General features: G+C 38.2%; 1 pseudogene; it reads left to right on the top strand.

Moving 5' to 3' along the window:
* LOC133756545 (actin-related protein 2/3 complex subunit 3-like) overlaps positions 1-26,578 on the top strand; it is a 160,306-nt pseudogene extending 133,728 nt beyond the window's left edge.
* The last annotated feature ends 325 nt before the right edge of the window (positions 26,579-26,903 follow it).

Raw genomic sequence — 26,903 nt, 5'->3', positions numbered from 1 at the left:
TTTTTTTTTCAAATTAATTAATTTTCTATGCCATTTCCATTTTAACACCAGGTTGTTTTTTTTTTTTTTCATTTCCAATTCTCTTTATATACAGAAGATCACTTCAGTATATAATTAGCAAAGACCTCATCAGTCTGCGCCCACACAGAAACGCAAAGTATAAAAATACCGTTTCAGTACCAGTCATAGCATCACTTGGCTTTAGACGACACATTAGGGACAGATCCCACATGGGGTGTAAGTACACAGTGACTCCTGTTGCTGATTTAACAATTTGACACTCCTGTTCATGGCGTCAGTAATCTCCCTAGGCTCTAGTCATGAGTTGCTAGGGCTATGGAAGCCTTTAGAGTTCGCTGACTTTGATCTTATTCCGATAGGGTCATAGTCAAAGTGGAGGTTCTCTCCTCCCTTCGGAGAAGGGTACCTCCTTCTTTGATGGCCCCGTTCTTTCCACTGGGATCTCACTCACAGAGATCATTCATTTAGGTCTTTTTTTTTTTTTTTTCCATGATATCTTGGCTTTCCATGCCTGCTATACTCTCATGGGCTCTTCAGCCAGATCTGAATGCCTTGAGGGCTGATTCTGAGGCCAGAGTGTTGTTTAGGACATCTGCCATCCTATGAGTCTGCTGTGTATCCCACTTCCCATGTTGGATCTTTCTCTCCCTTTTTGATTCTATCAGTTAGTATTAGCAGATACTTGTCTTGTTTGTGTGATCTCTTTGAGTCTTAGACCTATCAGAGCTATCAATTGTGAGCTGAAATTGGTCACTTGGACTAGTGCGATGGCATTGGTACATGCCATCTTGATGGAATTGTGTTGGAATCCCCTGGCACGTTTCTAACTCCACCATTTGCGGCCAGTCCGATTGAGCATGTTCCAAATTGTTCATCTCCTCCCTCTCTTTTTCCACTCTTAGATTTAACAGGGATCACTTTTCAGTTAAAATTTAAACACCTAAGAATAATTGTGTGTTAATTACTGAGTTCAACCAATAGTACTAGAACAACAACAATAACAACAAATACTAAAATGGATAAAGTATTACATTGTACATCTAAAGTCAGGACAGGAGCTGATCAGTTCATTGTTGCTTATAGTGTCCATTTCACTTAACAGGTTTCCCCTTTGGCACTCAGTTGTCACCGATCAGGGAAAACAAATGATATTTTTCTCTTTGGGTCTGGCTTAATTCACTCAGCATGATGTTTTCCAGATTGCTCCATCTTGTTGCAAATGACTGGGTTTCGTTGTTTCTTACTGCTGTATAGTATTCTATGGAGTACATGTCCCATAATTTCTTTATCCAGTCTACTGTTGATGGGCATTTGGGTTGGTTCCAGGTCTTAGCTATTGTGAATTGAGCTGCAATAAACATTAATGTGCAGATGGCTTTTTTATTAGCCAAATTAATTTCCTTTGGGTAAATTCCAAGGAGTGGGATGGCTGGGTTGTATGGTAGGGTTATGTTCAGGTTTCTGAGGAATCTCCAGACAGACTTCCATAGTGGCTTAACCAGTTTGCATTCCCACCAACAGTGGGTTAGTGTCCCTTTTTCCCCACATCCTCTCCAGCATCTGTTGTTGGTAGATTTCTGAATGTGAGCCATTCTCACCGGGGTGAGGTGGAACCTCATTGTGGTTTTGATTTGCATTTCTCTGATTGCTAGTGATCTTGAACATTTTTTCATGTGTCTGTTGGCCATTTGGATTTCCTCTTTCGAAAAATGTCTATTGAGGTCCTTGGCCCATCTCTTTAGTGGGTTGTTTGTTTTGTTGTTGTGGATTTTCTTGATTTCTTTGTAGATTCTGGTTATCAATCCTTTATCTGTAGTATAGTTTGCGAATATTTTTTCCCATTCTGTTGGTTGCCTCTTCACTTTCCTGACTGTTTCTTTTGAAGTACAGAAACTTCTCAATTTGATGCAATCCCAAATGTTAATTTTGGTTTTGACTGCCTGTGCTGTTGGAGTATTTTCCAGGAAGTCTTTGCCTGTGCCTATATCTTGCAGGGTTTCTCCAATGCTCTCTAATAATTTGATGGTTTCGGGTCGTAGATTTAAGTCTTTAATCCATGTTGAGTGGATTTTTGTGTAAGGTGATAGGTATGGGTCTTGCTTCAAGCTTCTGCACGTGGAAATCCAATTTTCCCAGCACCATTTATTGAATAGACTGTCCTTATTCCAGGGATTAGATTTGGATCTTTGGTCAAATATAAGTTGGCTGTAGATGTTTGGATTGATTTCTGGTGTTTCTATTCTGTTCCATTGGTCTATCCATCTGTTTCTGTACCAGTACCATGCTGTTTTGATAACAACTGCCCTGTAGTATGTCCTGAAATCAGGTATTGTGATGCCTCCGGCTTTGTTTTTGTTGTACAGGATTGCTTTGGCTATTCGAGGTCTTCTGTGTCTCCATATGAATTTCAGCATCGTTTTTTCTAGGTCTGAGAAGAAGGTCTTCGGGATCTTAATGGGTATTGCATTGAATGTATAAATTGCTTTTGGGAGAATAGACATTTTGATGATATTGATTCTTCCAATCCATGAGCATGGAAGATTTCTCCATTTTTTGGTATCCTCTTCTATTTCTTTCTTTAAGGTTTTGTAGTTTTCATCGTAGAGATCTTTAACGTCTTTGGTTAAGTTTATTCCAAGATATTTGATTGTTTTTGTAGCTATTGTGAATGGGATTGATTTTAGAAGTTCTTCCTCAGCCGTGGCATTGCCTGTGTATACAAAGGCTGTTGATTTTTGTGGATTGATTTTATATCCTGCTACTTTGCCAAACTCTTCGATGAGTTCCAGCAGTCTCTTAGTAGAGTTCTTTGGGTCCCCTAAATAAAGAATCATATCATCTGCAAAGAGGGATAGTTTGAGTTCGTCCTTCCCGATTTGTATCCCTTTAATTTCTTTTTCTTGCCTAATAGCTCTGGCCAAAACTTCCAGAACTATATTGAATAGCAGTGGTGAGAGAGGGCATCCCTGTCTGGTACCAGATTTCAGTGGAAATGCTTCCAACTTTTCCCCATTCAATAGGATGTTGGCCGTGGGTTTTTCATATATTGCTTTGATTGTATTGAGGAATGTTCCTTCCATACCCAGTTTGCTTAGAGTTTTCATCATGAAAGGGTGTTGTATTTTATCAAATGCTTTCTCTGCGTCTATTGAGAGAATCATATGGTTTTTCTTCTGCAGTCTGTTAATGTAGTGTATTACGTTGATTGTTTTGCGAATGTTGAACCATCCCTGCATACCGGGGATGAATCCCACTTGGTCTGGGTGGATGATCTTTCTGATGTGTTGTTGCATTCTATTGGCCAGAATTTTATTGAGTATTTTTGCATCTATGTTCATCAGGGATATTGGTCTGTAATTCTCTTTCAATGTTGCGTCTCTTTCTGGCTTAGGAATTAAGGTGATGGTGGCTTCATAGAAAGAATTTGGGAGGATTCCCTCTTTTTCGATTGCTCTGAATAGTTTGAGAAGAATTGGAGTTAGTTCTTCTCTAAATGCCTGGTAGAACTCAGCAGTGAATCCATCTGGCCCTGGGCTTTTCTTTGTTGGGAGGGCCTTTATTACTGTTTCAATTTCTGTGTCAGTTATTGGTCTGTTTAGGTTTTCTATGTCTTCCTGGCTCAATTTAGGGAGGTTGTATGTGTCCAAGAATCTGTCCATTTCTGATAGATTTCCCTGTTTGCTGGCATACAAGTCCTTGTAGTAATTTCTGATGATTCTTTTTATTTCTGTGGCGTCTGTTGTTACGTTTCCCATTTCATCTCTGATCCTATTGATTTGGGTCTTTTCTCTTCTTTTTTTAGTTAGTTGGGCCAATGGGGTGTCAATTTTGTTTATTTTTTCAAAAAACCAGCTCCTCGTTTGGCTGATTTTTTGTAATGTTTTTTTGGATTCAATCCTGTTGATTTCTTCTCTGATTTTAATTATTTCTCTTCTCCTACTGGGTTTGGGTTTGGCTTGCTGCAGATTTTCTAGATCCTTGAGATGACTTGAAAGCTCATCTATTTGGTGCCTTTCCAATTTCTTGATGTAGGCACCTATTGATATAAACTTTCCTCTTAACACTGCTTTTGTTGTATCCCATAGGTTTTGGTATGTTGTGCTGTTATCCTCATTTACTTCCAGAAAATTTTTGATTTCTCTTTTAATTTCTTCTATGACCCATTGTTCATTCAGGAGCATGTTGTTCAATCTCCATGTGTTTGCACGTGCTCTAGGGATTCCTGAGTTGCCAATTTCCAATTTCATTCCTTTGTGGTCTGAGAAGCTGCATGGTATGATTCTAATTCTTTTGAATTTGCTGAGACTTGCTTTATGGCCTAGTATGTGGTCAATCCTAGAGAGGGTTCCATGTACTGCTGAGAAGAATGTAAAGTCCTTAGATGTAGGATGAAATGTTCTGTAGATATCTGTTAGATCCATTTGGGCTATAGTGTCATTTAAATCTACTGTCTCCTTGTTGATCTTCTGTCCTGTTGATCTGTCTATCTCTGAGAGTGGAGTATTGAAGTCCCCCAGTACTATTGTATTGGGGTCTAAGTCTCCCTTTAAGTCCCTTAACAAGTCTTTTAAATAAGCTGGTGCCCTATGATTAGGTGCATATATGTTGATAATCGTTATATCTTCCTGTTGAATGGATCCCTTAATCATTATATAGTGCCCCTCTTTGTCTCTCCTAACAGTTTTTGTGGTAAAGTTTATGTTGTCCGATATTAAGATGGCTACGCCCGCTCTCTTTTCATTTCTGTTGGCGTGGTATATCTTTTTCCAGCCTTTCACTCTCAGCTTGTATGGATCATTGTTGGATAGATGGGTTTCTTGTAAGCAGCAAAAGGATGGGTTTTGTTCCTTAACCCAGTCAGCCAATCGGTGTCTTTTAACTGGACAGTTCAAGCCATTAACATTCAATGTGACTATTGAGAAGGAGTAACTTTGCCCTGCCATTTGCCAAAGATATTTTCTAATATCTGGTTTGAGATTCCTGTGATCTTTTGCTGTGAGGTTTCCTTCCTTTAACTTCTTTCATATTGGTGACCGTGTTTCTGTGTTTCTGTATGTAACACATCTTTAAGCATCTTTTGCAGGGCTGGACGAGTGGCGACAAATTCTTTCAATTTCTGTTTGCTGTGAAAGGTCTTAATTTCACCTTCATTCACAAATGAGAGCTTTGCAGGATATAATATTCTGGGCTGGCAGTTTTTCTCTCTTAGTACCTGGGCTATATCTCGCCATTCTCTCCTGGCTTGTAGGGTTTCTGATGAGAAATCAGCTGTAAGTCTAATTGGAGATCCTCTGAGAGTAATCTGGCGTTTCTCTCTTGCACATTTTAGGATCTTTTCTTTGTGTTTCACTGTGGTGAGTTTGATTACGACGTGTCGTGGTGAGGATCTCTTTTGATCATGTTTATTAGGGGTTCTCTGAGCTTCCTGTACTAGGATGTCTCTGTCCTTCTCCAAACTTGGGAAATTTTCTGCTAGTATCTCACTAAAAAGGCCTTCTAATCCTTTCTCCCTTTCCATGCCTTCAGGAACTCCTAGAACCCGAATGTTAGGTTTTTTAATAGTATCCTGTAGGTTCCTGACAGTATTTTTTAGATTTCTGATTTCTTCTTCTTTTCTTTGATTTGACTGTTTCCTTTCCTGTTCTCTGTCTTCTAATTCCGATATTCTCTCTTCTGCTTCACCCATTCTGTTTTTAAGGCTCTCTAATGTGTTTGCCATTTGATCTATTGTGTTCTTCATTTCATTGTGGTTTTTTGTCAGTATCGCGAATTCCTGCTCCATTAGTTTTTTCATTTCATTTTGATTCCTCCTTAATATTTCATTTTCACGGGAGAGATTTTCTATCTTGTCCATTAAGGATTTCTGTAGTTCAAGAATTTGTTTTTGAGAACTTCTTAATGTTCTTATCATAAATTTTTTGAAATCTGTATCTTTCATTTCTTCTATCTCATAATCTTCATAATCTTGCATTGGCGTGTCTTGTTCACTTGGGGGCGTCATAGTGCCTTCCCTGTCCTTGGTACCTCCGCTTCTATGTTTCTTGCTTGGCATGTTAGAGATAATTTGTGGTGTTTTTGTTTTTGTTTTTTTCTCTCGTTATACTATGCCTCTAAGTGAGCTGTCTGCTTTGTTGGAGCCTTAGGGGCTGTGATGGGTGTGGCCAGAGAGCTATGCTTGTTTCTTCAGGTTTAAGGCTGTGTAAAGAGCAACTCTCCCAGATTTCTCACTCACTTGCTCCTTGCTGGCTCGCTCTCTCTCTCTCTCTTTTTTTTTTTTTTTTTGACTCAGTTGGGAGTGGGGTTGAGTGTAGTTGAAATCTGGCCTTTGTGAGTATTCGTTTGATCTACCCCTGGGACCATCCACAGAGATTATGCAGCCCTCAATGTGTTCTCCAGTTTCGCTAAAGATACTGAGTTTGGCTGAGCTTTACATATGTAAATTCGCAGTGTTCTTTGTTTTGCTTGGTGAGTGAAGGGAGAGGCCTCTGTTCCCCCTCCCCCCAATGTCTCGGACTTCTCAGGTCTTTGTCTTACCCTCCTCCTCCGTTCCCGCGCTGGCGAGATTCTGAGGCTCTGGCTCCTCTCTCGCCACTGCCACTCGGCTCCTCTTGGTTGGTTTTCCACGCGGTGGGTTCCCTGTAAGTCCTCTGTGTCTCATCCACGAGATCCGGAAGCGTTTCCTCTGCAGTTTTTTTCTTGAGTCTTTTCCTGAGGCTACAGTAATTCCACTTTTATGAAAGTTTATTTTCCCAAACTAAGGCACACGTCCTCACTATCCGCCATCTTGGCTCCCGCATCTGTATTTCTTTACTGATTGCTCTCAATTGAGAGCTTTGCCCTCAAATTATTCTCTTAACACTTTTACTTTTGCTTTATTTCCTTTTGTGCAGTATTAATGGATAGTAGGCAATAAAAGGGATATTATTGTATTATAGATTTTTGTCTTTAACCTGGCCTGAAAATTTTGTTTCCCAGAAATAAATGTTGCTTTCATAGGCTCAGCCTAATGATCTTTTCTTGGAAACAATTCAAGACATTAGATTTATGGGATGGACATAGATGTCCATATGTTTGCACATTTGAAATGGAAGGAATGATCTAATTTATCACTTAGTAAATGCACAAAAATTGACTTGGGAGGTGCTTAGAGAATAAAAATTCTCTCAGGCCCAAACTTTATAGCTTGCTAATATCTCTTGATCATTTTACTGCAACTAATTTTAGTTGCTGAGAATTTAGTCCTCTCTTTACTAAGGTCTCATGTAATCTCATTTTGATTATGTAAAGTCTCATGTAAAGTCATTTTGACTGCTTGGTACAAACCAAAAGTATCACCCTCATAAAAGTGAAAATTTTCTTATTTCAAGCAAGTTAATTTTGGCATAGACTGTTCTTTTTTTTCCCTTCCTTCCTTCCTGTCTTATTGCCTTCCTGTCTTCCTTTTTGTATGGACTCTTACAGAAGAGTGTCTCATTTTCTTCTGTGAAATGGAGACAGTTACATCTATGTCATCAGTTATGAGTCTTAAAAGTGCTAATACAAAAACATAGTAATGCCTGGTGACAAATAGTTAAGAAATGATGCAACAAAAGTGGTAAGAGTTTTTCAGCTCACTAATGTATTGAAAATTTGCTACTAATTGCTTTGGCTTTGGTCAGAGCCTAAATATAAAACTGTTATCAGTTTAACAAAGCATTTTTATGCCATATAATAAAGGTTACCAGTTTCCAAGCTTGAGATAACAGAGTCCTCATTAGTGTCTCCATACTTTAACTCAACCAATTCCATATATTAGGTTCTATCTCTTTCAATACTCTGACTCTGATGTTAAATTTTATATGAACAAGAATGATTTGATTGTAAATATGGAATATCCAAATCAAAATGGCTTAACCAAAGACCTTATTGGTTGTGATAACAAAGAAATTCAAGGAAGATTAGATTCAAGTATTGCTTCAACTAGAGATTCATAATCATATTAGAGTACCCATTATACATTTCTCTACAAATTCCTGACTTTTCTTCATTAGTTAGCTTTACCTTTAGGCTGTCTTCTTTCAAGGAGTTAAATGGTTACTAGAAGTTAGTGACTTGTCTATACTCACCACACCATGCAATAGAAGTCCTATACTGCAAATCTGTTCAATTGCTCAATAGGAAGAGAGCAGACATTTTAGGAATAATCATATTCTTCATTTATTCAGACATCACTGAAGACAGGGATTGCATCTATCCTGTTGATTGCTTGTGATAGATAATACAAATTACTAATTCCTGTGTAATATGCTTTATTTTAGTTTTGATGCTAAGATTTAAGGTGATTTCTATACTTTTTTATAGGTGAGCAATGTCTGCCAATAAAACCATTGATTTAAGAGTTTGTCTCCCTTTGTGGCTTCTGTTATTTCAGCAGATGAGCAGTTTTGGAGATTTTTGTTTTTTTTTTTTATTTTTTTTATTTTTCTGCGTTACTGGTATTAGAGTTTCCAGTATTCAAAATCTGATCCATGAGTGTCAAGTAGCAGGACACGGGGTTTGAAATGTAAGTGATGCAATGTGATCTTGGGGACCAGAGTCAGCTTCTTGATGTCCACATAATGGAAGAAATACTGTTACCCTAGAGCTAGCAGTTGGATCAGTACCTACCTAATTGCTCAGCTTTCAGTTAGTAGAGAAATCAGCTGTCTTATTCAAAAGTTCTTTTGTGGTATTTTGGGAATCATTTCTAAAGGCTGAGATTTGCTGTGGCTCCTATTGCACCTCCAATGATTTTGTAAGCAAATTGTAAATACAATTCTGCTTAAATTTTCTATAATCATTGATGTTGTATGCACTTGAAGCAATATTTCACTATACTGTACATGCCTACAACAACACATAGTACTTTATACATATACAATAATTATTAATTATCTTTATGACTTTTCCCCCAGAAACCTCTCTGAAAAAATTTCTTGTGGTGTTCTGAATAAAAATTTTCCCAATAAGATACCAATTACTGATCCAAGTATTATAACTATAGTGTTGGACTATACTGAACTGTGGGGATTGAAGGTAGAGCATAGCAAACCATAACTCAAATGATGAAAGAAAAATACCTTAAAACAATCTAAGTTCTGCATATGGAGGGCAGAAAAATGGTGACTATGCAATAAAGAATGTTACTTTTAATGAATTGTGTGCAAAGAGATAACACATCTATTTTCATCAATTCTGTTTATGAGACAAAATTACACATGTGATTATAGACATAATCATAAAAAAATGACTTAGACAATGAGGTTTATATCCCCCTTTTGCTCATTAGCCACTGATACCATCTTTGTTAGCATCAGAATATCAGTGATTAGCCTGGACCACTGTTGTTGCAGTTAAAGATATACTTTCTAATTCTCTATAAGTTAAATAAAACCAAGTTACTAAATTATAGTCAACAAACTATAAGAAGAATTTTTGTATGTGAATCCTAGGAAAGTGCTTTAAAAAGAGAAGAGACAAATAAAATTGTGGCTCTTCCACAATTTCACTTTGCTGCCTAAAACCCAGAGGTGACAGTTGCAGATGTGGCAGTCATCCTGGGTTACAAGGTATCCTTGATGCTAGATAGAATCTTGATCTCATCATGAATGTGGAGCTATTGTACCAATTTGGGCAGTCTATTTCTAGGGCACTTTTGTGAAATACAGAAAAACTTCGGATATTGTTTAAAACAGTTCTGTTCTTAAGGCTTTATGTTCAGTACAAATGAATTTGACCCTATCCAACACAGATATGTTCAACTCCTAAGAGATAAGGAAGTGATTTTTTTTTTTTTTTTTTTTTTTTTTTTTGGCCAGCATGCTGTGCCAGTCCGAAGCCAGGAGAGGAGCCAGGTGCTTCTTCCTGGTCTCACATGCGGGTGCAGGGCCCAAGTACTTGGGCCATCCTCCACTTCCTTCCCGGGCTACAGCAGAGAGCTGGACTGGAAGAGGAGCAACCGGGACTAGAACCCGCAGTGCTGGTGCCGCAGGTGGAGGATTAGCCTAGTGAGCCACGGCACCAGCAAAAAAATAACTTTTAAGATCAATCCCAATCACAGTAGCTACAAAAAACGTAAATAACTTGGAATAAATTTAATCAAGGATGTTAAAGATTTATATGATGAAAATTACAAAACATTAAAGAAAGAAACAGAAGAAGACATGAAAGTGGAAAAATATCCTATGTTCATGGATTGGAAGAATAAATATCAAAATTTCCATATTGCCAAAAGCAATTTATAGATTCAATATGATCCCAAACACATGAAATCCTGTCCTTTGTAACAAAATGGATACAAGTGAAAACCATTATTATTAGTGAAGTAAGCTGACACTCTACTTAGTGTAGGGTTAATCTTATGAGTATAAAATTAACTGAAAATAGATCTTTGTAAAAAAGAAGAATGGGAAAAGGAGACAGAGGAGGAAGAAGGGTGGGAATGTGGGTGGGAAGGAGGTGGGGAGAAGAATTGCCATGTTCCCAAATTTGTATATATTAAATGCATGAAGTTTGTATTCCTTAAAAAAGATATAGAGCAAGATATTTTAATGTTTGGTATTATGATAAAATATCTAATTTCTTTCCCTCTCATTCTTTTTAAAATTTTAATTAATTTTTAACAGATTTAATATGATGTAAACATTTAAAACTAAAAACATAATGATATTCCCTTCCTCTCTTCCTCTGTCCCTCCATCACATTCTCCTTCTTATTCCTTTTTTTCTTTTAGTTTTTGAGATAACATACTTTAAATTTACTTTACCATAAAAGTCTTAATACATCACCAAACAAAAAGTTTAATAAGTAAAAAGCAAAAAGACCCTAGTATAGTGGGAATATACAAAAATGTATAAACAATAATTGAATGGGAAAAAATGACCATTTCACACATACACAGCTTTTTGGTAAATTCATAATTTCTTTCAATGAAATAGAACCAATGACAGTGTAACATCTAAATATTCCCTGTGTGGTTAAAAGATAATAGTTAACATCATTTAGAGCTTAAGCCATTTGCTCTCAACATTTTTGGCTCAGAAATGTACTGATAATGCGATGTAAATCTATTGTTTTCTCAATTATTCCACTCCTATTTTATTTCATAAATCCATACATGTAACCTATAGCCTTTAAAATCACTTCCTGGCCAGCGCCGTGGCTCACTTGGCTAATCCTCCACCTGCGGCGCTGGCACCCCTGGTTCTAGTCCCGGTTGGGGCGCCGGATTCTGTCCCGGTTGTTCCTCTTCCAGTCCAGCTCTCTGCTGTCGCCCAGGACTGCAGTGGAGGATGGCCCAAGGTGCTTGGGCCCTGCACCCTCATGGGAGACCAGGAGGAATCACCTGGCTCCTGGCTTTGGATCAGCACAGCACACCGGCTGTGGTGGCCATTTGGGGGGTGAACCAATGGAAGGAAGACCTTTCTCTCTGTCTCTCTTTCTCTCTCTCACTGTCTAACTCTGCTTGTCCAAAAAAAAAAAAATTCTTTTTCAGCTATTCATTGTCTATGTACACAAAGGCTATTGATTTTTGTATGTTGATTTTATATTCTGCTACTTTACCAAACTCTTTTATGAGTTCCAATAGTCTCTTCATGAAGTCTTTTGGGTCCCCTAAATATAAAATCATGTCATTAGCAAATATGGATTGACTTCTTCCTTTCCGATTTGTTTTGAATAGCTTGAGAAAAATTAGCATTAGTTCTTTAAATGTCTGCTTGAATTCAGCAGTGAAGCTGTCCGGTCCTGGGTTTTCTTTGTTGGGAGGGTCTTTATTACGGAATCAATCTCCTTCCTGGTTATTGGTCTAGGTTTTCTATGTCTTCAACTCAATTTTGGTAAATTGTATGTGTCCAGGAATCTATCCAATTCATCTAGGTTTCCTGGTTTGTTGGCATACAACTCTTTATAGGAATTCTTCATGATTCTTTTTTATTTCTGTGGTATCTTTTGTTACATTTCCTTATTCATCTGATTTTATTGATATGGATCTTCTCCCTCTTTTTGGTTGGGCCAATAGTGTGTCAATTTGGCTTATTTTTTTTTTAAACACCTCTTCATTTCATTGATCTTTTATTTTTTTGTTTTAATTTTGTTTATTTTGTCTTTAATTTTAATTATTTCTTTCCTCCTATTAATTTGGGGTTTGGTTTGTTGTTTTTCTTCTATGTCCTTGAGATGCATTGACAGCTCATTTATTTGGTGACTTTCCAGTTTCTTGACGTAGTCACCAGTTCCTTTAAACTTGCCTCTTAACACTGCTTTTGCTGTATTCCATCAGTTTTGATATGTTGTGTTGTTATCTTCATTTGCTTCCAGAAAATTTTTTATTTCTCTTTTGATTTCTTCTATGACCCAGCTGTTCATTCAGGAGCATGTTGTTTAGTTTTCATGTGTTTGCATATGCTCTAGGGATTCCTGAGTTGGCATAGCCAATGGTTTATCCTAGAGAAGGTTCTGTGCACTGCAGAGAAGAATGTGTATTCTGCAATTGTGGGATGCAAAAATTCTGTAGATATCAGTTAGGCCCATTTTTTCCACAGTATTGATTAGCTCTGTTGTTCCTTTGTTGATTTTCTGTCTGGTTGATCTGTCTATTGATGAAAGTGGGATGTTGAAGTTCCCCATTACTATTGTATTAGATTCCATGTATCTCTTAAGATCCATGTACAGTTCTTTTAAATAGCCAGGTGTCTTGCAATTGGGTGCATATTCATTTATATGGTAACATCTTACTGTTGGATTCATGCCTTACTTATTAAAATCATTAAATAATGCCCTTCTCTGTCTCTTGAGTAGTTTTTGTGTTAAAGTCTATTTTCTCTGATATTAGGATGGCTACACCGGCCCTTTATTGTTTTCTGTTAGCATGGAATATCTTTTTCTATTCTTCCATTTTCATTCTGTGTGTAGATTTGTCTTCTAGTTCAGATATTCTTTCTTCTGCCTCACCAAGTCTGTCATTAAGGCTTTCCACTGCATTTTTTATTTGATCTATTGAATTCTTCATTTCTAGTATTTCATTTTGATTTCTCTTTAAAATCTCAATTTCATTAGAAAAATTAATGATATGTATGATTTTTTTTTGCTTCTGATTGCTTTTGAGTAATCCTATGATTAAATTTTTTAATTCTGTTCCCTGAATTCCTCCTTCTCTTCATCTTCACATTCTAATATTGAAATGTTGTGTTCCTCAGGAGGGGTCATGGTATCTTCCTTATTCTTGTTTCTTGATTTTCTGCTTTTATTTTTAGGCATTTGTAGAATTGTTGTTTTTTCCACCTGATAGCTTTTATCTTTGAGCTAGGCCTCTGAGGGTTAATGGAATGTCTGCACTTTCAGTGAGTACCAAGAGGTGTGTGGTAACCTCTGTTGGTACAACCATCCCCTCACCTCCTCTCTTCCAAGCTGAGGAATGCCCAGGTGTTAGCCCCCGGTGTGTTCAACACTCATTTGCACTGCCATATGAACCACACATTTGATCTGTGAAGTTCTCCCTGTGAGCATGGTTCCCTTTGCTATGAGCTGTTCAGTGCTACCAAGGAGTTCTGAGTGTATGCAGCAACACTCAGTGATTCCCCAGAAATCTAGCCGCACCCTGCCTTCTCTCATGCACAGTGTTTTGTCAGTCTCAGCACCCAGAGCTCTCATGGTGAAGGAGTGCAAGAAAGACACTCTGCCCCACTAGCTTGTCCAGTCCACAGGTTGACTGAGGTGTTCCCAGAGCTGCTGCTCATGTATGTTCCACAACACTGGATCTAGCCTGATCCTCCCTGCCAGACTCAAAGTCAGTGGGGAATGCAGGATTTTCTCTCTAGTAAAAATCTCTGGATCACCAGCACACACAATACCTACTGGATGCAGCCCTACTCGCTTCACAATTGTACTGGGTGCTTACAAGAGTCCTGCAGGTGGCACTTCCTTTCCATAGGGTTAGCTCCCACTCTCCACCTGTTGCCGTGTGGGTGCAGCTGGAGAGGTGGAGAATGTCTCCACAGTTGCTCTTGAACTGATGTGGCTGTCCCTGCTGACTGGGTGGAGAGTGTCCCCAATAGTTGCTGGGTATGTGCATAAGAGCTGGAGCTGCTGATACCTGCTTGTGTCCAAAAATGGCTCCAGCCCTCTCACAGCTGACTGTAGGTCACTGTTGTATGGGGGAGAAGGGGAGAGACAGATGTGCCACCTTCTGCCTGCCACACTCTAGGTGAACAGTTGCCCCACTGCCCTGAGGGATCCTGCCCAGACTAAAAAATGGTGCAGTCCACTAGGCTTTTCCTCTAGCTGTATCAACACTGGTACAGTCCTGTGCAGTCTGACCTCACCTTCTTGCTCTGTATCTTTAAGAATTTCTTCCGGCAGTTGAGTCTTCTTCCATTTGTGAGTGTAGTATTTTTTTGTGATCTTGGTTCATCACCACACTATTCATCGTGGAAGTTAAATCAAAATCAAATGATGCCAAGAGCAGCAGAAATTCCTTTCTAGCTGTGCCTGTGGAAAGTGGTATAACCCACTGTCCATTGTCCATCATCATTTCTGTGAGTCTGTTTAGGATACTCTAACTGAATATCACAGATTGGGCCTCTTCAAAACAACAGAAATTTACTTCTCACAGTTTCTAATGTTGGAAAGTCAAGAACAAGATGCCAGTGATTTGTTGTCTGATGAGGGCCCATTTCCTTCACAGACTAATGTCTTCTCACTGTAATGTCACATATCAGAAAGCTAACAAGCTCATTGGCTTCTACTTTTTTAAAAAGGGGTTTATTTATATATTTTTATTTGAGAATGAGAGTGAGCGAGAGAGAGGCTCTTTAGGAGTCTCTTTGATTAGTCTTTTTGTCTTTCTAAATTCATGTTTCAACACTAATTCATTTAAATTTGAAATTTAAATTTAAACTTAAAAAAGATGAATTTGGATTGAAATAATGAACCCATATGTTTCAAATGGATTTTTGAATTTAACCAAGAATGAAACTCCTTAAATTTATGATTGGTAGCTGAAATTGCTACACATGTGACTCTATTTAAGGTGTATTAAAATAACATAATAAATAGGACATAGTTTCTGTAATCAGTGATGTCAGTTGTTCCTAAATTTTATTCATTTGTGATGGAATGTTCCATCACATGCCTGACTCCGGGGAGGTCTTTAAAAATGTTTATTGAGAGGTCTGTGCTGTGGTGCAGTGGTTTAAGCTGCCACCCACAATGCTGGCATTCCCTATGGCTCCCGGTTTGTGTCCTGGTGGCTTTACTTCTAATCCAGCCTTCTGCTAATGCATCTGGGAAACCAGCAATAGATGGCCCAAGTGCTTGGACCCCTGCCATCCAGGTGGGAGAAATGGGTGAAGCTCCTGGCTCCTGGTTATTTCAGCCATTTTGAAAAGTGAACCAGCATATGGAATCTCTATCTTTCTGTCTGTCTCTAACTCTGCCTTTTAATAAACACATGGAAATTACAACAAACAAAAACAAAAATGTTTATTGATAACTGAGTTTAATAAGGGCACTATGATAACTAATTCTTGTCCCTTACAATGATAGAAATAATGTAGTGGCAGGAAGGTCAATATCAGTAGAAAATTATATTTGAGTTTTATAATCTCATTACTCCAATTAAGTAATGGCTGGTAGATGTTTAGGACAAACATAAATTTGCTTTCTGCTTGAAAATAAATCTTAGTAAAAAATAAGACTGGAAATAGGAGAGGGAGAAGGAAGAGGGGTGGGAGGGCATGTACGGTGGAAAGAGTCACTTTGTTCTTAAAGTTATAATTATGAAATGTCTGAAGTATGTATTCTTTAAATAAAAAGTTTCTTTGAGAAAAAAGCATTTCAGTGTTCACATCTGAGTGCAGAAATGTCTCCTTCTCAATGACATAATCAAGGGGCATTTTCTAAGCAAGCATAAAATAAGGTGCAAGTTACCTTATCAATGACTATATTCATAGTCAGCATCAAATACACTGAAGTTCATTTCTTGAAGAATAATTCTTGCTGACAGCTATAAGTAATATCTCACCATTTATTTAGTTTTGTGGTTTGTCTTCCTCTCATATCCATCAATTCTTGTGTGAATTAAGATTTGTCTTTAATCTCCTTGAGAGACACAAACTATCCATGGTAAGAATGAAATATCCTAGGGTAAAACAAAATAAGATTTGGAGATGATTGCCTTGAGAATTTGTTAGTGAAGAATCACCATTTATTATAGTTTGTTTTATTTTATATTCTTTTTTAAAAAATAGTGTTTCCATTTCTAACTCCTCCCCTATTGTTACCAAAACAAAAATCCGTAATTTTTTCAGTTTTATTTGTGGGTATTCCTTCCAGGGCTGGGAGCAAGGAGCATCTCAAGATCATTGCTGGGAGCATTTTTATTTCTGTTCAACCTTGGCAAAAACTATTACCCCTTCTCGGATATAGAGAGATATAGATATAGATATAGATATAGATATAGATATAGATATAGATATAGCCCTGCACCTGCGTGGAAGACATGGAAGAAGCACCTGGCTTTGGACCTGTGCAGCTCTGGCTGTTGCGGCCATTTGGGGAGTGAATCAGCAGATGGAACATCTCTCTCTCTTCCTCTCCTTCTGTCTGTGTAACTCTGACTTTCAAATAAATAAATAAATCTTTTAAAAAAAGATAGCTAATGAATTGTGGAGAAGGTTGGGGAAATTATGTGTCAAATGTATTTAATTAGTACTAGCCATTGTATAGGTGTACAGTTGTACTGGCTCACTTTCTTTCTGGCAAGAATATGAGGACTAAGATGTGTTCAGCACACCAGGATACTTTAGTGTCATGGATAGTTGAGAAAACTGAGTTCTGGTATTCATTTTGACTTAGAATGCATTTATATAAGATCCTCACTCAGGGTCTCAATTTCTTCCATCGTAAAGTAAGAATAATATGTAATAAATGACAGCAAGTAATAAAATGAAAGGTCTTTGAAAATTTTTGATAACTATACACATAAAGGTGTTACAATTTTAATTGTGCAAAGTACAATAAATGATTCTTATAAGTTTTAAAATGTATTTATTTGGTTCAATGATTTCATTTGAGACTAAGAAAATATTATTAAAATGTCTCCATGGTCTCACAGAACATGTTAATTTAATAAATAATGATTCCACTGAAAAATAATATTAAGGAAAATAATATGGTTATGCAGATTTTAAAAATGATTAAGCTATAAAATTCTGGACAGATTGAAGTGGAGGCTAAGACAGGTGGCGAGTAATGAGTATTAGAGTACCAGATGTGAAATGACAAGGATAGGAGCAGATATTTAACTGTGGAAAAATTATAAGCATTAAAAATATATAACTGATTTTTTCAAAAGGAAAACGTTTTTACCTTGTGTGTAGAATTTTGCAATATGGTCTCTTATATATAACTAATTCCTGACTAATAAAGCATAGAACAATCTGAACATTATTTTGTACATCTGGTAATAAACCTGTTGTATTTTGCTTCATTTCAGCCAAAAGTTCTTTCAAATCTTCTAATTCTTCACTGCCACTGTTCAAGAAATTTTTTTTTAGTATTTCAAATCAGAAAATTGTGTAAATTTTTTAAAGAGAACATATTTGTAAGAAGAATATTAATGTTTTTCCTTAGAACTTACAGAAATTTAGGCAGTAAAGCATTTACAGGTAGAAGAGAGTTCTAATATTTGAGGTTTACACCTTAAGCACTTTAGTCTATACAACTGATTTTTTTTTAAGATTTATTTATTTATTTGAGAAGCAAAGTTTTAGAGAGGGAGAGACAGAGAGTGAGGTCTTCCATCCACTGGTTCACTCCCCAGTAGCCGCAATGGCTGGAGATAGGCCATTCCGAAGCCAGGAACCAGGAGTTTCTTCCAGTTCTCCCACATGTGTCAGGGGCCTAAGTATTTGGGCTGTCCTCCACTGCTTTCCCAAGCCATTAGCAGGGAGCTGGATTGGAAGTGGAACAATCAGGACTCAAACCAGCACCTATATGAGATGCCAGCACCTCAGGCAGAGGCCTGCCTAACCTACTACGCTGTAGTGCCAGCTCCCATAACACTTTTTAACAACCAAGTTCAATAATATTTATTGACCACAATAAAATTAAATACAAAAATCTATCATTGGAAGTTTTCCTAGCCATGTTCCTATCATGTTAAATTAGTTGAACTGATGTAAAAATATGAAAATTTTACTATGAGAACATTAGCTATGATCAAAGGAAGGTACTGGTGAGAAAGGGTATTGTTCATACTGCTTCCAGCTATAGCTCAGCCATCACAGAACCATCACAAAGATAGAGGTAAGCTGGGGTGGTCTAAGACCAACCCTCTCAAATGGCCTAAGGCAAAGGCTTGCCAAATACCATTTGGAAAGTTTAGATAGTAATTCCAACTTTACACTGCTCAATGGTGTTTTTTAAATAGAAGTGTGCTTTTCAATTTCCATCCTGGGAACTTCCTCTGACCGTTTTTTTTTGTTTGTTTGTTTTTTTTTTTTTTTTTTTTTTTTTTTTTTTTTTTTTTAATTTGAAAGATGGAGTTAGTGAGAGAGACAGAGAAAGGTCTTCCTTCCATTGGTTCACCCCTCAAAACGGCCACTATGGCTGGTGTGGTGCCAATCCGAAGCCAAGAGCCAGGTGCTTCCTCCTGGTCTCCCATGCAGGTGCAGGGGCCCAAGCACTTGGGCCATCCTCCACTGCCTTCCTGGGCTACAGCAGAGAGCTGGACTGGAAGAGGAGCAACCGGGACTAGAAACCGGCACCCATATGGGATGCTGGCACCACAGGTGGAGGATTAACCAAGTAAGCCACACGCTGGCCCCCTGACTGTTTATTAAAAATGGACTTCACCGTGGATTATTTTTGAGCTCTTAGTTATCTGCTCATGTTCTTGGTGAAAGATCTTAGCCATTTTCATGCCTCTAAACATTACTGAAGACTTCTAAATCAATGTCTCTAGGCCTGATTCCAATCTTTACATCTTATATTCATCTTTCAACTATTATTTCTACTCTGGTGACCAACAGTCACTTCAGTCCCAAAGTTTCTAAAGGTGAGCACATTTGTTCTCTAGTCTACCTTTTCTACTGTATTCTCTATCTTATTTGATGAAATAACTTTCATATAGCAACCATACAAAAATTAGATAGTCACTGCAGACCTCACCTTCCTTCCACATCATACCATATGTGTTATGAAATCTTGTCAATTTTGCAACTTAAATATCTCTGGAGTCTGCTTCCTTGTCTATAACACTTCTTTGGTTTAATCCTTATCTCATTCAATGTGCTTCAGACTTGTGTATATACTTCCAGTCTCATCCTGCCTTGATTCATTCTCAACCTTGCCAAAGAATGATCTTTCTAAAACTTAAATTTGACCATGCTACTGACTGGTATACAGCTTATAAAGGGTCTCCTGACCCTTAAATTTCTAGTTCCTCAATATATTAAGTCTATAGCTTCTATCAGCTCCATATGCTTTCTATTATTATCTGTTACCTAGCACATCACTTCTACCATCTTAATCCATTCCACTTTGCTAAATTTCTGCTAATGTTATGAAATTAAGTTCAGGACATATACTTTAGGAAGCTCTTCTTAATTTTCATGCTTGTTCTTTTTTTTTTAAGGATTTATTTCTTTTACTTGAAAGTCAGAGTTACAAAGAGAGAGAAGGAGAGGAAGAGAGAGAAAGAGAGAGGCAGAGAGAGAGAGGTGTCTTCCATCCACTGGTTCACTCCCCATTTGGCCACAACAGCCAGAGCTGCACTGATCCGAAGCCAGGAGCCAGGAGATTCTTTCAGGTCTCCCACATGGGTGCAGGGGCCCAAGGACTTGGGCCACCTTCTACTGCTTTCCCATGCCATAGCAGAGAGCTGGATATGAAGTGGAGCAGCTGGGACTCAAACCAGTGCCCATATGGGATGCCAGCACTACAGGCGGTGGCTTTACCCGCTATGCCACAGCACCAGCCACCATGCTTGTTCTATCTTTGTATCTAAGAAGATGCTTTGCTCTAGGGGTTAGTAATACTTTTGAATATGTCTGGCATTAGCATTACTGCATTGCATTTTAATTATCTTTTTTTGGTGACAGCCTCCTAAGTGATGTTGTGACAAGGACCATAGCTTGTTCTTGTTTATATTCAATGTGTTTATTCCAGAGAGTTGATGCACAGTAGTTATAAAACGTTTTTTTTTTCAATGAATAATTGAATATATCCAAGGACATTTTAAAAGCTCGTAGAAAATGAAAATAAGTATATTTGGGGATAATATTTTTAATCTGGGCCTTTAAGGAGTCTTTAAAAAGTCCATCGGGGCCGGCACCACAGCTCAATAGGCTAATCCTCTGCCTGCAGTGCCAGCACCCCAGGTTCTAGTCCTGGTTGGGGCACCGGATTCTGTCCCGGTTGCTCCTCTTCCAGCCCAGCTCTCTGCTGTGGCCCGGGAGTGCAGTGGAGGATGGCCCAAGTGCTTGGGACCTGCACCTGCATGGGAGACCAGGAGAAGCACCTGGCTCCTGGCTTCGGATCAGCGCGGTGCGCCAGTGCAGCATGCCACTGGGGGGTGAACCAACGGAAAAAAGGAAGACCTTTCTCTCTGTCTCTCTCACTGTCCACTCTGCCTGTCAAAAAATAAAAAAAAAAAAGTCCATCGGAATTGTATGTGAAAAAAACTGTGCATCATTTCAAAATTTTTTGCACTAAAATGAATTTATCTTTTTAATTATATTTTCCAAGAACTTTTAAAGGTTACTCTCATAGAGCCACAATGAAATTAAAGTGGCACCAATCCAGCTCTCTGCTATGGCCCGGAAAAGAAGTAGAAGATGGCCCAAGTCCTTGGGCCCCTGCACCCACGTAGGAGACCTGGAAGAAGCTCCTGGCTCCTGGCTTTTTATTGGAGTAGCTCTGGCTGTTGTGGCCAGTTGGGGAGTGAATCATCGGATGGAAGACCTCTCTCTCTCTCTACTCTCCTCTCTCTGTGTAACTCTTTCAAATAAATAAATAGATCTTTAAAAAAAAAAAAACAAAGTGACACTTACTTCATCTCTATACCTTTCATTTACGTATTGCTATTTGTTGTTCCTCAATTTCACTAATATTATTTTTACTAATGTTATGATGATGTGAGAAATCATGGACTGACTAGAAAGAAAACAATGAAGTCTAATTTGAGGGGTCATTTCATTGCATCTCTATCTAATTCCAGATTTAAGACCCAGTGTTATCTGTGTAATTTAAGCTCATGCCAGAGAAATTTGAGAGATAATGTGTGTTTTCCTTACTTTCCCATAATAATAGTTTTACTACTACTTATGCAGTTCAAAGTCATTGAAGAAATCTGAATAAAAATGTTTAGATCATAGTAATTTGAAGGGAGTTCTAATCTACTCTGTGTATCTGCAGATGATTAGTTTTCTTGACCTTTAATGTTTTTTGCTTTGGATAATTTTTAGCAAGAGAGATAATTTATATTTAACCCTATACTTAATAATCAAAAGAAGTTTATGCTCCCATTATAAGCATAATATATTTTAATAAAATTAACTCATACATTGCAAGTAAGTAGTCAGATGCCACCTTCTGGCTCTTGAAGAAAAAGAGAAAGAAAATCAACAGTTGTACACAAATTAGAATATTGAAGATGACTGTCAGTTCCTTGAGGTTGATTTTGTTACCTACCCTTAAACGCATATGTTGTGCCATGCTGTATCTTCAGGCTGTGTCAGCTACACATAGTATAGCAATGGTAATGAAGAAACGCAAAATGCAATTCTTTGATCTTCAAAGTTACCTAATTTCCCTTTGCTCAAAAGCAGTTGTTAGAGCTACAGAGCTAAAAAGTCTTTTAAAGAAATGTAAATGGTTGAATGTGCAACTCCAGACTTGGGGATAATTCTAGAAATCCAGGAAATATTGTCAGTATAAGTCCAAGTGACAACATAGGCCCACAAAGAGAGGAGATAGCCATGTTTCTCTTTTGACCATAAGCTAATGAATTCTTCTACTTTCCTTCTGCTTCTTGCTCAACTCTGGGTTCTATAAGTCACTACCTCAGCAGAGTGACTGGAAGTGACTTGTATAATGTGATATGAGTTGCATTTTAAATCAATGCTAAGTACATTTTCATCCGATTGATATTAGAACTAAACAATTAATTGAATTAGTAAAAATGATTTTTGATGATTGGGGATCAATGATATCAGGCTGTTTTGCTCATTTCTGGTTATTCAAAATTGTTTTATGGGAAACAAAATAAAACTCAGGTCATATAAGGCCTTATTAGAGACAACAGAAGGGAGAGTTTCTTAGAATATGAAAACCAATTAAAAAATCTTTAAGTGCCTTGATATTAATTGGGGGAAATTCAAAGTTTACAATCCTTTCTTCAACAAACGGTTTTCATGAACTTGTGAGTATGTAAAAATGAATCTAGTCATTATTTGTGGTAGGTGATGGAGAGTTGAACTGCTCTGCCGAAGAATTTATCCATAACAGTGAGTTAGAGCCTTTCTGAAATAGGTAGGAGACCATAGAAAGTTGTGTTCAGGCCGGCGCCGTGGCTCAACAGGCTAATCCTCCGCCTTGCGGCGCCGGCACACCGGGTTCTGGTCCCGGTCGGGGCACCGATCCTGTCCCGGTTGCCCCTCTTCCAGGCCAGCTCTCTGCTGTGGCCAGGGAGTGCAGTGGAGGATGGCCCAGGTGTTTGGGTCCTGCACCCCATGGGAGACCAGGAGAAGCACCTGGCTCCTGCCATCGGATCAGCGCGGTACGCCGGCCGCAGTGCGCTACTGCGGCGGCCATTGGAGGGTGAACCAACGGCAAAAGGAAGACCTTTCTCTCTGTCTCTCTCTCACTGTCCACTCTGTCTGTCAAAAATAAAAAAAAAAAGAAAGTTGTGTTCAAAGTAGGTCAAGATCAGTAAGAAATTACTCATGGTAAGAAATGCCTAGTAGAATGCAAGAGAATGATGCCTAACAGCCAATATTTAAGATTGTGTTGTATTTCATAGTGTAATGATCATATTTTGTTGCCAGAAATCGTAAGACAAGATCCAGAGATCCCTAGCTTTGTGTTAGACATACTTTGGGGAAATGAAAGCACCCTGGAGAGTGCTGCATGTGATTTGAACTAATGGAGAAGAGGAATAGCATACAGTGAAACTAAACACTTAGCTGACACAGCAAAAAGGACCAAAAGGGAAGTAGAAAAAGACATAAGCAGCCCAAACCCTGCAACACTGAAGAAATGAATGAATTTTATGTGAGCCTTCTTACTGACAATTTAAATGGAAAGTTAGGTCCAGTGGAGAGAATGTCCAGATTTGAAGTAACACTAAGGAAAGCTAGTATCTTACATATCAGACACATTCTTACAAGTGTATCCTGTAATGAATGCATTTTATGGCATTTATAATAGTCACATTTGATAAAGCCCAGACAAAAATAGTTTCACTTATATTTATGATTTCTTCGAAATACATATGTCTTGTTCATAGTTATTTTACTTCTAAATTTTAGAATCTTGTTTTTTTATTCTCTGATATTACTTAAAAAAAAAAAAACCTTTTGTTTATTTGAGACACAGGACAGGAGAGAGGGAGAGAAACACTATACGGATCACTCCCCAAATGCATAGAATTGCCAGCATTCTCTGAAATGAAAATAGTATCTATTTGATCACTTGTTTTAACCCATTTAATCTGTGTCTCTTGTCTTCAGTGCTTCTCACTCAGGCTTTCATACTCATGGACTAACAGTCTGTCTTCCCTGATTATCTTTGGAATTTCCCTCCTATTTTTCCCTACACACTCTTCAGTTTCTGTATACTGTGTCCCTCATTCTCACTCTACTCTGCATCTTGGAATACCTGAAACTCTTACGAGAAACCCCATCTCCAATTTGCTTCTTCCATAATTATTATGAAAGCACAGTGACTACATAAGGGAGTGCTGTTTTCTCATTCTTTTTTTAAACACTTATAAAGAGCTGCTCATGTTCCCAGTCCAGTTAAAAGTAATGCATATAGTATCTACAAAATCATGTGTTGGAAATAAGTTAAATGAATTAAATATAGGTCCAGAAAAAGAAAATATGAGCAACATTTCCATAAAAGAAACATTCACTAGAGCCCAAATGCTGTAGAAATTCAAGGTAAAGTCAATACCATTTTGGACTACAATTTGCTTAGGAAACACTCACAGAATTTGAAATAAAAATACTTATAAACACCAGCATTGATTTATCATGTGGAAAGTGTCTCAGTCTATCTCATTGCACATTTCTCTTGGGGCTACTGGAGATGTCAAAAAAAAAGTAGGCATTGGATATTTGGAATTTTGAATGCATTTTATGAGATAACTGATAATTTTCTGGTGGACAAGATAAAACTTAAAATGCATGTAGTTGTTACTTTTTGGATTTATGACATTAAATAAGGAAGTCCAAAGGATATTGATAGCTGGTTATATAACATAGAGAAATTTCCACAGATTTGCATTAGGATTTTTCCCCCTCCCTGTGTTTATTTGCCACTTGATTTTTTTTAAAGATTTTATTTATTCATTTGAAAGGTAGAGTTACAGACAATGAGAGGGAGAGACAGAGAGAAAGGTCTTCCTTCCGTTGGTTCACTCCCCAAATGGCTGCAACAGCTGGAGCTGCGCCGATCTGAGGCCAGGAGCCAGGAGATTCTTCCAGGTCTCACACATGGGTGCAGCGGCCCAAGAACTTGGGCCATCTTCTATTGCTTTCCCATGCCATAGCAGAGAGCTGGATTGAAAGAGGAGCAGTCGGGGCTAGAACTGGCGCTTATATGGGATGCCGGCACCACAGGCGGATAATTAACCTACTGTGCCATGGCGCTAGCCCCACTGCTTGATTTTTGACTCAAATATACATAGGAAAAGCAAGTTTATTAAATGTGAAAGTTATACAAAAATGGAAATCTTTACCCTAACCAAAGCTGTGAAAATTCTGAACTAAAGGATCTGATTCAGAAAGATAAAATTTGATGTTCATTATTATAGTGGTCTAAACTATTCATACTATACCAACTGTCCAAATAAGTCAGGTGGGAGAGGCTCAGAGGCAACGATTTATGAAAAGACCTAGGGCTTTAAGGTTCCTTTTAGTTCAAAACCAGGAAACTATATAATGACTGCTAACACATAGTTGATTCTATCTAGTTGCCTTGAACTGAATTGTATCACCCACATAATTCACATATTGAAGTCCTAAACCCCATTGTGATCACCTTTGGAGATGAGATATTTGAGAGATAATTAGTTTAAAACAGTCCTGAGATGGTGGGGACCTCATCATAGGATTAGTGTCTTTATAAAAAGAGGCACAAAGAGCTGCAAGACATCTTGTGAGTTCTCTCTGTCCCCTCTCTCTCTGCCATGTGAAGATGCTGAGAAAATGTGGTTATCTGCAAGAATAATAGAAAACCTTCACCGGATTTCAACCATGCTGTCACTGTGATCTTGGATTTCAGCTCCTGGAGCTATGAGTAAATAATATTTTACATTTTTTTCTTATTGTATTTGAGAGACAGAAAGATGGGGAGAAAGGAAGAGAGAGGGAGAGACAGAGAGCATTCATATATGCTGGTTGACTCCTCCAAATGCCTGCAATAGTTGGGGCTAGGCCAGTCTAAAGCCAGGAAAGGGAACTCAATCCTCATCACCCACACAAGTGGCAGGGATCCAACAACTTTAGCAAATACTGGTGCCACCCAGGTGTCCATTGGCAAGAAGCTGGATTCAGGAGTAGAACCGGGACTGAAACCCATGCACTCCAATATGGGATGTAGGCATCCTAAGTGCTGGTAGCCAAAAGCCTACCCCCCAAAAAAAAGATTTCTCTGGCTTAAGTCATCATGTTTATGATATTTTGCTATGGTACCATGAACTGATTATTGAACTTACCCTGGCCTGCAATGCCGTAGTCCCAGACTGGAAGATCTAACCCAAGCTTGTTCCTCCATTTTGAAATCCCCATGCTGCCAAGATCTCAACTTACCATTCTTCTTTCATGGACCTGCCACCAAACTCATTGGAAACATGGCATTGTTACCTATCAAACGTCAGTTCAAAGACCTTCCCTTGAAGAGACAAAATATACAGGTATCATGGATGAAGTCATCTATTACATCAAGGTCAGTGTCTTCTTCAAAAACTATGAAATTAAGAATGAAGCTGATAAGACCCTGATATATATATACAACTCATTACATTTCTGAGTGTCTAAGGAAAAGTACAATTCCAAAAGTCAAGATGATAAAGAATCATGAATTTTCCCATTCCTGGAGGACCAGGGTTTCCACTTAGTAAATTTATGCCAAATTTGCAAACACGTAGGCAGATAAAGTGATTCAAGCCTACTTGCACTAGCTAAGGTAGGAGACTAGACTGAGACTTTAAGAGAAAATTTTTGACCCTCAGAATGATAAGTCCTTCAGATGATGGATTTGCTTTGTGAAGAGACAGTTCATGAACAGCAGTCTTTCAGTTCCTGAGCAGTGAAAGAATCCTGGGCAGCCACCATCTCCAGAGCTGTGAATTGCATTTTACAGCAAGATATAGAGTCCCTTGGCTTTATTTCACAAAAGGTACTCAGAAGAGAAAAAAAGCTTTACTTTACTTGAAAAGCTCTTGATCAAGAGTTTGGGTGGGGGTGGGGAGAGTAGGTTGTTAAAGGATCATTTGCTCCCTTCAGAGAAAAGTACCTCCTTCTTTGATGGCCCCGTTTTCTCTGAACGGAGGAGAGAACTTCCACTTTGACTATGACCCTATCGGAATAAGATCAAAGTCAGCGAACCCTAAAGGCTTCCATAGCCTCGGCAACTCA

Source organism: Lepus europaeus, chromosome 3 (genome assembly GCF_033115175.1).
Source record: "Lepus europaeus isolate LE1 chromosome 3, mLepTim1.pri, whole genome shotgun sequence".
Lineage (NCBI taxonomy): Eukaryota > Metazoa > Chordata > Mammalia > Lagomorpha > Leporidae > Lepus > Lepus europaeus.
This window is presented reverse-complemented; position numbering and strand designations above follow the sequence as displayed.